Below are 15,905 nucleotides of genomic sequence, written 5' to 3'. Positions count from 1 at the left end.
TACGATTCGAAACCAATTACTTCAACCGGTAACCACAGACATAAACAGGGGAACATATTAGAGTTCCTGGACAAAACTAATTATAAATTATACTTGTATAAAATGACCTGTCTGAGACTACACGAACATCTAGTGCCTGTTTTTAACCTATTATTGAAATATGGATTCGTATACCAAACTCTTCAAAGTAAGCCAAGGTGACCATGTTCTACAAAGGATGGTTAGCGAATAATTCAGAACGTTATTGGTAAACTTTTCTAGTTATTTAGGCAAAATTATTGAAAAAAGTTAAAACACAAGCTTTTTTTTGTCGATAAAATATACAAAACTGAAAGGCCCGGCATGGCTAGGTGGTTAAGGCAATCGACTCGTAATCTGAGGATCGCGGGTTCGAATCCCCATCACACTAAACATGCTCGCCCTTTCAGCCGTGGGGCGTTATAATTTTTATGGCCCGGCATGGCCAGGTGAGTTAAGGTGTGCGACTCGTAATCTGAGGGTCGCGTGTTCGAATCCCCATCACACTAAACAAGCTCACCTTTTCAGCCGTGGGGGCGTTATAATGTGACGTTCGAACCCACTATTCGTTGGTAAAAGAGTAGCTGAAGAGTTGGCGGTGGGTGGTGACGACTAGTTGCCTTCCCTCTAGTCTTACACTGTTAAATTAGAGAAGGCTAGCGCAGATAGCCCTCGATTAGCTTTGCGCGAAATTCAATTTTTTTTTTTTTTTTGCGATAATGAAGTGAAGCAGGAGACACCCACTTGGAGCACACGTGAAAGCCAGTTTAAAGTTCATACAAGTTATTTTGGTTTTCTAATAACCCATTTTCCATAATTCAGCTACGCGAATTTTGAAAAAAAAAAATTTTCTCTATCACATCACAAAGGAAAAAAAAAACTCTTACTTAGGTCAAGTTATTATTTCATTTACCACAACGAAAAAATTTTATTGTTATGTTTCTTGATCAAAACTACAAACAAAATGAACAAAATGGAAGAACACTGATGTCAAACAACTGATTCCTCGTTCATCCTGATTTGTTTTGTGAAATCTTCGTCTTTTAGTCTCAAAACTACGCATTGTGGCCTGTCTTTTATGGACCCGGCATGGCCAGGTGGTTAGGGCGCTCGACTCGTAATCCTCATCGCACCAAACATGCTCGCCCTTTAAGCCGTGTGGGGCGTTATAGTTACGGTCAATCCCACTATTCGTTTGTAAAAATGTAGCCCAAGAGTTGGCGATGAGTGGTGATGACTAGCTGCCTTCTCTCTAGTCTTACACTGTTGAATTAGGGACAGCTAGCGCAGATAGCTCTCGCGCAGCTTTGCGCGAAATTTAAAAAACAAACCAAACCTGTCTTTTATGTGTTGCGTTATGACGTTTTGTGAGGAAACCTGTACGTGAGGTAGAGAAATTGATATTTTTGTTTTCAACGTATAGGAATTTCAGGAGTAAAATAATACAGGCATATGATAAGGCTGCGATGGTTTATTGTCATCAAATTTCTACGTTTTCTACTTACCTCTATTACTTTCATCAGGTATGTAAGCATCATGCTAATCTTGTAGACAAAAATGCCCGCATGTTATGTCAATATGCAGATGAAGTGACTGTTAGAAAAATCCACAGCTTCCTTTATCCGCTCATAAACTCAATAAAAGAATGGCTTAACAAATTAAGCGTCGAAAAACTCAAAAATAAACTATCTTATAAAATCTTCAAAAATAATAAACAACCATGCCTACGCTACACACGCATAGAACTTTCTCCATGCAGGCTCAGCATGGCCAGGTGGATAAGGCAATCGACTCGTAATCCGAGGGTCGCGGGTTCGAATCCCCATCACAACAAACATGCTCGCCCCTTTTAACCGTCTGAGCGTTATAATGTGACGGTCAATCCCACTATTCATTGGTAAAAGAGTAGCCCAAGAGTTGGCGGTGAGTGGTGGTGACTAGCTGCCTTCCCTTTAGTCTCACACTCCTAAATTAGGGATGGCTAGCGTAGATAGCCTTCGTGTAGTACCTGGCACAGCCAGGTGGTTAAGGCACTCAACTCGTAATCTGAGGACAGTGGGTTTGATTCCCCATCACACCAAACATGCTCGCCCATTCAGCTGTGGGGGCGCTAATAATATGATAGTCAATCCCTCTATTCGTTGGTAAAAGAACAGCCCAAGAGTTGTGATGGGTGGTGATGACTAGCTCCCTTCCCTCTGGTCTTTCACAGCTAAATTAGGGATGGTTAACGCAGATAGCCCTCGAGTATCTTTGCGCGAAATTCAAAACGAACCAAACTGCTCCATGCAGTTACAGTAATTTAAACTATTTGGTGGTTTCATATATAATATTAGAATTTCCTGGACTATAACATTGACATTAGAATAAAAATCTAGAAAAACGAAGTAAATGTACGAGTTTTGTGAAGGTGCTTCAAGTGGAAATATGTTTGAAATTTACAAGTGGTATATCAAGTCAGTAATTGAACATAATGCTGCAACACCGACCTGTCTAAACGTTAAACCCTTAAAATTAAGCATTATGTGCAGCCTCCAAAAAGTATTGGAACTCGAGCCAATACTCTACCGAGGTCAAACTTAGGTTTCAAGCAATGACTTTTAACCGTATGTATGGTAGAGTAAGCGAAGCAAACCCAAAAACAAAACCGAGGACACGACCTCCATGTCCTAGTGCTAACTTGTCGAACAGTAACGTTTTTTTAATAGTTTAACAACATCTCTCTGTTACTAGATAGACTTATTTAGTGTTTTAAATTATTCCCTAGATAAAGTGCGAGTGAAAAATATCTCAATTAATCTTAGTAAACTTATACATAATAACAATATGTCAAGCACCTCTTCTCTACGTTCCCCTGTGCCATAGCGGTGTGTCTGCGGACTCGTATCGCTAAAAACCGGGTTTCGATACCCGTGGCGGGCAGAGCACAGACAACACATTGTGCATCTTTGTGCTTAACTAACAAACCAAAAATTTCTTCCCATCTTCTAAAAGCTGCTAAATGCTAGTTAACACCAAACTGAACTTGTATCTAAGTCGAAATTGAAATGTTTGTTATTTGTATGGACGTTTTAAAGTTAAACTGAGACATTTTAACCGAAAACGTACAGTGGCAATTCACGGACGTTTCTGATAAGATTCGTATCGTAGTTTGTGTTACTTACGGACCGTTCTTGTACATTTCACTGCATACCATTGGCTGCGGAGTACGTTAACCACACGTCATGGGAGGGTGGAGGTCAAAGTTCGATCGAACCTCCAATTTTTGATGCTTAAATGATGCTTAAGTAGTTATAACGTAGCTGTTTATGATATTTAACATTTTCCACACAATCTTTAATGAAGAATTACTACTTTTTATTTGAATGTTACACGCCCTCTGGCCCCATCCTCAGCGTTAACAGTTTGAATACTAATTGTGCCTCACACAATGTTTTAGATTTTGATCTACAAATTAGAACCCCCCTTCGAACATTCTCTTACGAGCTTGATATTGTGTTGAGTTTTATATTGGTATTTACATAATAGAATATAAATGTTATTTTAACTTAATGCGCAGATAATGACATACGAAACCAAACACGCTTCTGCATTCATTTCACGGATTTGTGACACGAGTATTTTATTTCAGTGGGGCTTGCGATACGTAGTTCCATACCTCGGGTAACGGAAACTGCCCCATCGATCATTACCAATCATAACTGGGTAATATTTTTATATCTGGGCAATAAATAAATCAATTGAACTTTACGTACAAATTATGTTTCACACAAACTCCTTTTTTGTTTGCAATTTTTATTGATCAAGTTTCAGATTTAACCAATAAATATTACAATAAAAAGAGCTATGTTTCAAATTTAAAACCAATAAAAAAACAAACTTAAAAAAATCCTTTAGTGAAGATCTTACGAATGTTACAACAGAAAAATAAGACACATTCGTTGATAACTGTTTCTACAAAGAAATACTTGAGTAAAACCTACTCTGTGACGTAATGCTGTGATAATAGCTCATTTTTAAACTGACATTTCAATAAAATATTTTTTTCTCCCGAATGGTTAACATTATTTGAACTTCAAGTACGAGTACATAGTTGTAGACAATTCCAGAGAAAAACCACAGGCCCAATAGCCATTGGCAGGAACTAACAGTTACTCACGCCCAGAGGGCGTGTATTCTTGCTAATAATATTAATTTCGGGATGATACGTGCAAATTACATACTTATACCTGTATGACGTCACATTCTCGACTCGTCGTTTGACCAGCTTTGCGTTTGTTAACACTTTTTTCGTGGCTTGTTCCGTTTATCCAACGATTGGTATATATAAAAACCGAGGTCTTGTGTTAAGATGTATTTTAGTGGATGAGGTAAGAAACTGATTAAATCATCTTTTTTTTAAACTGAGGTGATACACACACACACACACACACACTTAGCACGTGCCTACTTACAAAGATGAAATGTATATATCTGATTTCGGGGTTTCATTCTATGTCATCTTTCTGTGATGACATATGTATCACCAGATGCTAACGTTTGAATGCTTCAATTTTTAAGTATTGTTTGTTTAATTTTACGCAAAGCTACGCGAGGGCTATCTGCTAATTTTAAAGCTATAAACTAGAGAGAAAGTAGCTAGTCTATCACCTAACGAGTCAATCCTTGGGCAACTCTTTATAAACTAGAGAGAAAGCAGCTAGTCTATCACCCAACGAGTCAATCCTTGGGCAACTCTATAAACTAGAGAGAAAGCAGCTAGTCTATCACCCAACGAGTCAATCCTTGGGCAACTCTTTATAAACTAGAGAGAAAGCAGCTAGTCTATCACCCAACGAGTCAATCCTTGGGCAACTCTTTATAAACTAGAGAGAAAGCAGCTAGTCTATCACCCAACGAGTCAATCCTTGGGCAACTCTTTATAAACTAGAGAGAAAGCAGCTAGTCTATCACCCAACGAGTCAATCCTTGGGCAACTCTTTATAAACTAGAGAGAAAGCAGCTAGTCTATCACCCAACGAGTCAATCCTTGGGCAACTCTTTATAAACTAGAGAGAAAGCAGCTAGTCTATCACCCAACGAGTCAATCCTTGGGCAACTCTTTATAAACTAGAGAGAAAGCAGCTAGTCTATCACCCAACGAGTCAATCCTTGGGCAACTCTTTATAAACTAGAGAGAAAGCAGCTAGTCTATCACCCAACGAGTCAATCCTTGGGCAACTCTTTATAAACTAGAGAGAAAGCAGCTAGTCTATCACCCAACGAGTCAATCCTTGGGCAACTCTTTATAAACTAGAGAGAAAGCAGCTAGTCTATCACCCAACGAGTCAATCCTTGGGCAACTCTTTATAAACTAGAGAGAAAGCAGCTAGTCTATCACCCAAAGAGTCAATCCTTGGGCAACTCTTTATAAACTAGAGAGAAAGCAGCTAGTCTATCACCCAACGAGTCAATCCTTGGGCAACTCTTTATAAACTAGAGAGAAAGCAGCTAGTCTATCACCCAACGAGTCAATCCTTGGGCAACTCTTTATAAACTAGAGAGAAAGCAGCTAGTCTATCACCCAACGAGTCAATCCTTGGGCAACTCTTTATAAACTAGAGAGAAAGCAGCTAGTCTATCACCCAACGAGTCAATCCTTGGGCAACTCCTTATAAACTAGAGAGAAAGCAGCTAGTCTATCACCCAAAGAGTCAATCCTTGGGCAACTCTTTATAAACTAGAGAGAAAGCAGCTAGTCTATCACCCAACGAGTCAATCCTTGGGCAACTCTTTATAAACTAGAGAGAAAGCAGCTAGTCTATCACCCAACGAGTCAATCCTTGGGCAACTCTTTATTTATTTTAATTTTTTACCAGCGAAAACTGGGATTGACCAAAACATAATGACCGTATGACTGAAAAGGCGAGCATCTTCAGTGACGAGATTTTAACCCCCTAAAGCGTAGATCTCGAATCGATTGCTCTAACCACTAGGCTACGCCAAGTTTATTTTTAAATAAACAAAATAGTGTTACGCCTCTTTTATTGATGGTTATTCGGTAGTTGAAAATCCAAAATAACTTTCTTACATAAATATAACCGTCTGACTATTATGTCACTTGTATTGACTTAAAGAAATTTCTAATCAGAAATATTTTGTATACAAGGTGGCCGTAAATTATTCACCCCATTATTGGTCTTTATAAATTCTCTGTTATATGAGCTATCTCAAAACGGTTTGCTGCAATTAATAACACAACAAGAATTTATTTTGTTTAATTTAGTAAACTACCACAGTTCAATCAATAATTCAGTAAACTTCCTCGTGAAGCCCAATTGGTAACACGCAGAACATTAAGGCTGAATTATTAACTGAACTGTGGTAGCTTACTTAATTTATAAAAAAAAAATTGTTGTTGTGTTATTAGTTGCTGTAAACCGTTTTAAGATAGCATGTCTAATAGAGAATTCATAAAGGCTTGTAATGGGGTGAATAGTTTATGGACACCCTGCATATATAATGTTTTTTCAAGTTTTTGCTACGATTTTGTGCGAAACATTATCTACAACTGTAGTGAAAATGATGGTTGGTTTATGATATTTATCGAATCCTACATTGCTGGTATGTCGTTGACCAAAGAAGTGGTCTAGGATGCCATTCTGTGATGTTTTATATTTGTCTTTGATGGCGCGGAATCCACTTTGAAGCAACGGATTTTGGAGATGTTTCGAAATGGAAGAAGAGGTCTTGTGCACCTCACCCTCCTGGGTATTTAAAAATTCAACATACCCAAATACCCACAAAGAAGAAGCGAAGATGTTTCGAATGGGTAAGAAGACAACTTTATTTACGACCTGAACATAACCAGTATAACGACGAGGGTTAGTCACACCTGGTGGTGATAAAATCTTGTTCAAACGTTGGTGTATTGAATTTGTAAGAAAGTTTTCTTTATTGCCAAGCCAAGCTGACTTCAAACTCGAACGTTTGATCGGTTTTTCAACTTGTTTTGTCGAAGATTGATGTACCAGATACAGTTCGGCAACACTACAGACTTGAATGAAAATGTAAAGGTCGGATGACACCTGGGTGGTCTTGTTTTGGGGGGAGGGAAGCTGAATCAAGGTTGAACAATGTTGTCCTCGTTAATGTGAAATATTTATATCGATATTATTTCTGTTTTTAGCAGGATCACAAAAGGTGTTCACTTTGGTTTTGTTCGTCGGCAGTTACTATGATAATTAAATCTTTGATTTGGATTGCTACTTCATAATAGAACTGTGATATAATGCGTTCTTTATCCTCTCTGCATGAGATACTGGTAGGTCAGTGTTAGTGAACGAACTTTGCGCACCCCAGGTCTTTCACCTGGTGTGGCCACGTTCGTTGCCCAGGTGTGCGTCCTCTTACCCTCTTCCTATGGGCTCGGCTCACAAGTTTTGTTATTGTTTCACGCGAAGCACGCGTCATCTAACCCTATCGTGGAAATAAATAATTTAACGCCCCTAGTGTTAGTAATTTTTTAATTTTGGGCACTTCATAAACATAAGTGCTTCTTGTGTTGGGTTAACTAAAACACTGGTCCCAGTTTTTAGATAATACCCTGTACCTCCGATCAAAAAATAGTTATAAAAACTAATGTATTTCATAAAATATATATCTAAAGAAATATTTCTAGGGCTAGTCAGCAAGACGCAAAAATTGAGTTCTCTAATAACCCCAGGGGTACTTGAACTATAGGTTGGAAATCACTAATCTAACACATGGTATTGACAACCTGTGTCCACTTCTTTCCTATATTTTACTATACTGTGTAGTGATATTTTTTGTTTTGCTTTCTCTTCAGTTTTAAAGATAATTATTACCTATTAGGTGAAGAAGTGTTATGAGACTGCCCTTGTACAATTCGTGCTTATATCACGGTTTATGATAAAGGTCATATATGAGTAGCAATCAAGTCGAGTGCCATAATGCATGATTTCAGTGTTCTGTGAAAGACAAAGTTTTCTAAAGATAAAATATTTTGGAGTAAATTATTCCATAATTGCCTTGATCAACTAAAGTGGTTTTAACAAAACGTTAATATTACCCTTATGACGTTTAAACTTTAAATATGCACATTAAAATTGGTGTTGGTGGAAATTATGAAAAGAAACCCTTTGAATGGAAAAGTAGTAGTACTCTCTTTATATTCAAATAATGAATAAACTCCGAGTATTTTCGCCCCTTAACGGTGTGATTCGTACGTTATGTTTTCGAGTCTTAACACTGATATAGAAAGAATTGAGATCCTTGGCCCATAAACCTACTTTTTTGTAGCACTAAGTCGAGATAATCGTACTGTGTTGTGAATGTAGTCAGAGGTAAAATATAGTTAAGAACCGATAGAGCATATTATATGTTTTCTTCAGATCACATGGTATCAGTAAATGATACAACTGTCTTTCTTCGATCGCTTTTATTGTAAGCAACCGTGTATGTAATCTTGAATGCTATCGACCTGGCAGATCATAACCAAACACGTCAAAAGAGCGTGAGGGCTAGCGGCCTCAACTAACTAACGAACGGCCTTGGAGCCGAGGCCGCCTCCAGTACCAGCTGGACCGAGCAAAACTTATTCTCAGTTGCCATGTTGGAGCTATCATGTTGCATTTTTTTTTTTTTTTTTTTTTTTTGGACAAAACGATCTCAGTAGCTTCTCTTCTGCGGTAATTAGCCTTGAGAAAACAGGATACGTGTTCTCCTAATGGGCCGATTTACGATTTGAAAATGTGAACGAAGTTTACTAATTTCACACAGTAAGTAATAAAACCAACACTAAGTAACAAGTAAGTTGTCTAGTTTTCGATTGCAAAGTCAATTATCGAATGTTGCACACGTTCGTAATTTTCAAGGATAAAAAATATTTAGGTAGAGCACCCTCTTGCACAGCCTATCTGCGAAGAGTGTCACCACACACACCCTTTTTAAACCAAAGTTACACCATTATTTATGTGTATGGAATAAAGCTTGAAAGAAATAATTATTTATTCATTAACTGATTTGAAATTGAATTACACAAAGGGTACCATTGAAACTGTTAAATACCATGAAAATTACATATAGGATGAGGGTGTGGCTCTCATATGCTAAATCAAATCTTTCAGTTATAGACAGTTTTACCTTTCCACTTCCAAAGAAATTAGAAAACCCAGGCCAAGGCCCTGTGGAAAAGACGTTTATTACAACAAATAATTAAGGGCACCTCTTTTGATTCTTGTCCAAGGACCTTGTATTACATTGAATGTAGTTAACAGTCAATATGTTTGGTAGTTGTAGGCTTGGCCTGTACACTCTTATAGTTATTGTTATTCCTACTGTGAGGTGTGAACAATGCTTTTCAGTTGGTTTCTCAGATACCAGTCTTGTGGGTCTTATTTGAGGGAGGAGGAGCAAAGTATGGTGAAATTTAAGATTGTATATAAAGTTAATATACACAAGCTGAATGAATAAATAAGTTCTCATTTTATGAAGGGAGTGGCATGAAGATGCATGTGCATGTTGACAGTCAGTACTGTATAACTTGTGTGATTTCCATATTTGCATTGATGAAGTTCATTTATCAGTAAAAATTATTGTGAATGTACATTGACATCTTACAATACATTCAAACAATGAAAATAGGCTAAAGCTGATTCAACTGATATGTTTAAAAAAAACTTAAGTTATTTTAAATAGTTATTCAACCAGTTAACATTGACATTTACCCCTTCTTGTTTGAGAAGTGGGTGACATACCAGTTTATCTGTAGAGACTTGAAGAAAAGGGTGTTGTGAAAGCCATAATGTCACTTCTTGTCTCACAAAACCAAACAAAAGAGACATTCATAGAAAGCAATAATGACCAAGATTTTGAATGTTTGGATCCTTGTTGTGAAATACAAGTATGTACTTTCAAAAACCAAAGAACATTAAAAAGCTGAGCAACTAGAGTCAAGTAGTTAACCGATTTATTAGTAAATTATAAAAAATATTGCTTGTTGGAGAAAGAAGTATGCTGACCTTTGTTTTTTATTGACAAAACACTATATTTTACATCACAGAAAAGTACATTATTAGAGTAAAGTTGTGATCAAATACAGTTCATTAATTCCTGATGTATCCTTCTCCTGTCTCAATAAGATCTTAATTATTGGTAAAATTAATGAGGAAAATATACTGGAATATAAAATGTTAGGTTCATGTGTGATTTTTTTTTTTTTTTGCACAAAACAAATTCATAACATCAGAGGAACTTAATTTGGTGTCTGATTTGAGAAAATTATGTATTATTGAGCCATTGCATTTTTATCTTCACACTTAACATCTGTGTAAGCTTGTCTGTGCATTGAGTTTCTGTCTTTGCTAATCCTGTGTGTATTATCCATTTTCTGCTAGCAGGTGGGCTTAAATCAGTTGGAGCTTCTAGTGGTAACAGAACAACTGTAACTGGGGGATGCAATTTTCTATTTACTTCACTGTTTAAAACTTATGGTTTGTACATCACTTCTGAAATTATAAAACAAAACATTCAAAATGTATCATATGGAACTGTGGAGTTTGTTTTTTGTTTAACTTGAGAAACTTGTTAAAGCATATTTCATATTACACAGAACAAACATTTTCATGCTTGCTATATCCTAGTGTGCTTAGTAAAAGTGCTTAAAAGCACAGTTGTTCTTGACCTTTAGGCATCACTAACATTTGTTGTAATCATATATTGTCTGGTGCAGTAACTAATACATATTCTATTAATGTAAAAAATTTATGTTGTCTTCACCAGTTCTAAGCTTTTTAAAACTAAGAACAGATTGTATGATCCCATCAGCTGTTCTCTTCTGCAAATTACTAACTTTGCTTTCTTTAATAGATATATCTGGATAATAAACACCTCAATTTTACCTTAGCAAACTAATAAATTCATAATTTTAAAATTATTTTCAGGAACATTGTGCTGTAGAATATATGTACATAAAAGGAAGAAAATGATTCATGTTACAAGAAAATGTAAAGCTTTATTAGTTATACAAGTCAACTACTTTTGATTACATGTTTATCATCAGGGTAGTAAATATAGTCTTTTTCTAATTTATTTATCTATGTAATCAGTTTAACTTTGCTGTGGATATTCATTTATCAGCATTGTTTTAAGTCTTGCCTCATCATTTTTTAACGTTTTTTGTCCTTGTAACTTAAAACAAGTTTTGAGATGGTAGTTTCATTCTTTTTTGGATTCTGTGAAGCATATTCATGTCATTTTTAATTAGTCTAATACTCACTGCTAATTTGTTGTTCCAGATGTTCAGTGTCCTTGAACATTCTTTTTACCCTTTCTCTCTCTATAGATTATGTGTATTAAATTCAGTAGCAGTCTTCTCCTGAGACCAGCCTTCTTTCCTACCAACCCACTTGGTGGGTTTACAGCACCATAATCGGTCACGTATCTGAAATTTAAAAAAGTCGTAAATTGGCTTGTATTTGCTTGAGATCGGTAAATAATGGGTTTTTACCTCATTATTGCATCGTATAAATAATGGGTTTTCACCTCATTATTGCATCGTATAAATAATGGGTTTTTACCTCATTATTGATTCATACTTGTAAAATTAAACTGCACTGTTCTACGCATTACCAAACCTATCCATTTATTGCATGGTTTTTATTCAATTAGTTACTGCATGTACCTTATGTAAAAGAACCAGTGAATTCATAGGAAGAAAAAAAACCAGCTTTACTCTCATGTTTTCTGTTCAAGCTTCTTTGTTAGTTTTCTAGCTCCAACAGAGTTGTGTTAGGTGCTTTTATGGTTTTTGTCATAGTGTTCACCACTATTAAAAGGTACTAATAAGCTTGACAATTGGAACTGCCTGGCAGATGTCCAAAGTAGGTACGTCAAATCAATTTGGCCTTGTTATTCTTTTAAAGAAAGCCAGTAAAGTATAAAATGTAATTTGTTATGATCATACTTTCTTATACAGTCTTACCGGTTTACACCAAGCAAACAGTGCGATAAAGGTACCAGTCCAGAATAAATGACTTAAGTAGCCATACCACACTATGTACATAAACCTCAGTAGTTTACCACTACCAGTTTTTCTTCCTCTTTTTTTTTAGGGTTTTTGCTGTCTTTCCTTTAGGATAGAATTGTTTGAAAGATTTTGCCAGTAAAAGACACTTCATTTAACTAATTTATCATTTAACAAAAATATCTGTGCAGTTGATAAAGTTTTGTATGTAAGTTTGTAACTTACAGTGTTTCTATAATCATTAAATTAAAAAAAAACAACAGTGGGAACAGAGGCTACCTCCAGGCTAAACTTGTTTCTTGCCAGATATTTGAACAACAAAATTTGTATTGCCTGCAGTCTATCTTGTTAACATGCAAACAGTTAATGTGTCATTTTTTGTTTTTCCACCACCAGTAAGCTATCATCATACTATAACTATAAAGGTTTCAGATATTTGTTAGAAGAGATATTGTAGTGTAATTATTATATACTTAATTTTGAATTAACTTTCTCATTTTGTCTTAATAATAGTTAAGAATATAGACTGCCTGACCAACAAGTATATACTTCATCCCACAATATTTAGAAAGAGAAGACAAAGTTCCTTCAAAGATTATTTAATCCATGGCCAGGTGGTTAAAGTGTTTGACTCATTATCTCGGGGTCATGGGTTCAAATCCCTATCATGCCAAACATGCTTGCCCTTTCAGCCATGGGAGCACTATAAAGTGATGGTCAATCTCACTTCATTGGTAAAAGAGTAGCCCAAGAGTTGGTGGTGGGTGACGATGACTAGATGCCTTACCTCTTATACTACTAAATTAGGGTTGGCTAGCATAGATAGCCCTCATATAGCTTTGTGTGAAAATTCAAAACAAACAAAACTACATAATAAGAACAAAATGAAAAGTAAATTGGCAAAATTCATTTTCTTTCATAAGGCAATTAGGTAAACAACTGAATTAGTTAATGTTTCACACTATTGAAACAACTGAGTAAGTTAATGTTTCACGCTATTGAAACAACTGAGTAAGTTAATGTTTCACGCTATTGAAACAACTGAGTAAGTTAATGTTTCACACTATTGAAACAACTGGATTAGTTAATGTTTCACACCATTGAAACAACTGAATAAGTTAATGTTTCACACTATTGAAACAACTGAATAAGTTAATGTTTCACACTATTGAAACAACTGAATAAGTTAATGTTTCACACTATTGAAACAACTGAGTAAGTTAATGTTTCACACTATTGAAACAACTGAATTAGTTAATGTTTCACACTATTGAAACAACTGAATTAGTTAATGTTTCACACTATTGAAACAACTGAGTAAGTTAATGTTTCACACTATTGAAACAACTGAGTAAGTTAATGTTTCACACTATTGAAACAACTGAGTAAGTTAATGTTTCACACTATTGAAACAACTGAGTAAGTTAATGTTTCACACCATTGAAACAACTGAATAAGTTAATGTTTCACACTATTGAAACAGCTGGATTAGTTAATGTTTCACACTATTGCTTTTATTCTTGAACAAATAAATTCAATGTGCAGTCTCTTAAAAATAAGTAATAACACCATTCAAAACATTGAGACTCACAACTTCTCTGTAGAGTGCTATTAAAGATTGATTCAAATAATTGGTTACTGACCAATTCATTTTGGATCTAGTGTAACTTGTTTATATGCAAAGGAATTAAAATGAAATGTTCAAATATTTAAAAAAATGCATGTTAACTTGTTTGTGTTTATAAATACGTTATGTTGATATAGTAATAAGTTGGCAAGCAATGACTTCTAAGCATTATGGTGTGATTTATTTTGGGAGGAAATACTACATGTTTCAACAGTGCATTGGTTTGTCAAAAGATGAAATATTTCTCTCAGAAAATAAATTGCATCATTATACTTAAAGTTTTGCTTACCAACTTGTTATATAAATTCGACAGGGGACCTGTTTGTTCATCTAGGCTGCTCATCCACTAAATTAAATTATTAAAAAAACAACTCAAAGCCAGCCCTTATCATTTAAATGTTTATCAAGCTGCCTTTACTGCTTCCATCACATCTAAAGGCAATCTGTTCTAAAGGATTACTACCCTATTAGAAAAAAATAACTTTGATGCCAAATTTGTGTGTGTTCCTTTATCTTACCATTTTTGCTATTACGTACAAATATAGATAATGCATCAATACTGTCAATTCCCTTAACAATGTTGAAACCTCTTTCAGATCACCTCTAACTCTTCTTTTTTCTAGAGAAAACAGTTTCAGAGATCTTTACTTATTGTCACATGACAATATTCCTCTTTGAGGTATCATCCCTGGTGGCTCTTTTATGAACATCTTTCAATAACTTAGTGCTCTTCTTAAGGTAAAAGTTCAAAACTGAACATAGTACACTATATGTAGCCTAACAAGTGACTTCACAATGAAATTATAACCTGTTTTGCCTTGTATTCGATATTTCTATAGAAACAATCTAAATTCTTACTTGCTCTCTACCATAGCAACAAAAGTTGTAGGTAAAGAAACTGACCAACCAGGATGTCAGTTCCTTTTTTATCAATAGCACTGTTAAGGTTATCCCATCATAATTATACTTATTCAAATTATGATAATGCACATGCATTACCTTTTATTTATTATAATTAATAAGCCCATAATAATAACCATTTATTTGCCCAACTCATTAAATTAAATAAATCTTTTTGTAACATATCAGCATCTTTCTTATCAACAACAACCATGACCTTAAAAAAACTTCAGAAATTTATAGTATTGACCATTCATAAACCTATTCCAATGGTCTAACTTGAAAAGAGCAGAGTTCGTAACACTGAGACCCACAATACTCCACTTGTAGCAGTAATTCAACTTGAACTCCATTTACAATAACCTCTTCTTTCTTCCATTTAACCATTTTCCTATCCAGTAATCCAACTTTTCCCAAACATTGTCTTATCTGCATCACTATCTAACAAGCCTTTTAGATGGCATCTTGTCAAATGGTTTTTGAGAATTCAGATGCACCAAATCCTGCATCCTTACCATAATCTACAGAAGCAGTACCCTCTTCAAAAATGTCAAAAGATTGCTAGTAGGCCTAATGATTCTGAATTAAGTTAAGCCAAGATGCAAGCACTGAGACATGAAAGTAATTGTAATGCATACAATTTTCAGAGATCAAGTAGGCAATAAATATTTGCAATCAGAAATGAAAATAATAATGTATAACCAAACAAATCTTGGCTTATGTGTATAATTAATACAGAAGGATAATCTGTTCCTAAGTACATTAACTAATTTTAAATTATCATAATGTATTGAGAACTTAAAGTAAATTGCACAGATGAAGCCTTGTGTTCATGTGATTTAGTTAAATGATAAACATTTGAAATAAAGTCAAACCATTAAACCTGTCAAAATAATTATATTTGTTTTGTGTGCAGCTGGCTAATAAAGTGATCTAATAAATATTATATGCCCAAGCAGTTTTGGTTCCTAAATAAATAACCAAATGTATATATAGTTTCATAAGTAGTAACTGATAAAGTACCATATTTACCTCGCAAGACAGACTGAATTTGTTATTCAAAATGCAACGGGTATCATTTGTGAAATACATGGGTTGAGTAAGTTATATTAAACTTATTTTGAATTTGCAAATCAACAAGTCACATGACAACCATAGCTGACATAAACTGAAATGGAATGTATCTGAAGTATGTTTTGATATTTTTTGTTGTTTTGTGGGTAGTGTGGGACCACCAAAAATTGATCACTTTTTGTGGAAGAGTACATAACAGTCCTTTGTGATTCAAAATATTCATATATTTATAGACTTTAATCATAAAAATGTGTTAAGATC

The 15,905-nt window shown here is 35.0% G+C and overlaps 1 protein-coding gene across 14 annotated transcripts in view; it reads left to right on the top strand.

Moving 5' to 3' along the window:
- The window catches only part of LOC143224805 (protein roadkill-like), an 87,407-nt gene that overhangs the window by 55,349 nt on the left and 16,153 nt on the right, over positions 1–15,905 (top strand). The window contains exon 1 of one of the 14 annotated variants that reach the window (XM_076453132.1): positions 11,770–11,904. The exons of the other annotated variants lie outside the window; for them this stretch is intronic. The gene's annotated coding sequence lies outside the window, so the exon portion shown is untranslated. Of the gene's footprint in view, positions 1–11,769; positions 11,905–15,905 lie in introns of those variants that run through there. 14 annotated transcript variants of the gene reach the window in all.

The sequence above is a fragment of the Tachypleus tridentatus genome, chromosome 9, assembly GCF_004210375.1.
Source record: "Tachypleus tridentatus isolate NWPU-2018 chromosome 9, ASM421037v1, whole genome shotgun sequence".
Taxonomy (NCBI): domain Eukaryota; kingdom Metazoa; phylum Arthropoda; class Merostomata; order Xiphosura; family Limulidae; genus Tachypleus; species Tachypleus tridentatus.
The sequence above is the reverse complement of the archived record's forward strand: the minus strand, read 5'-3'. Positions and strand labels throughout refer to the sequence as shown.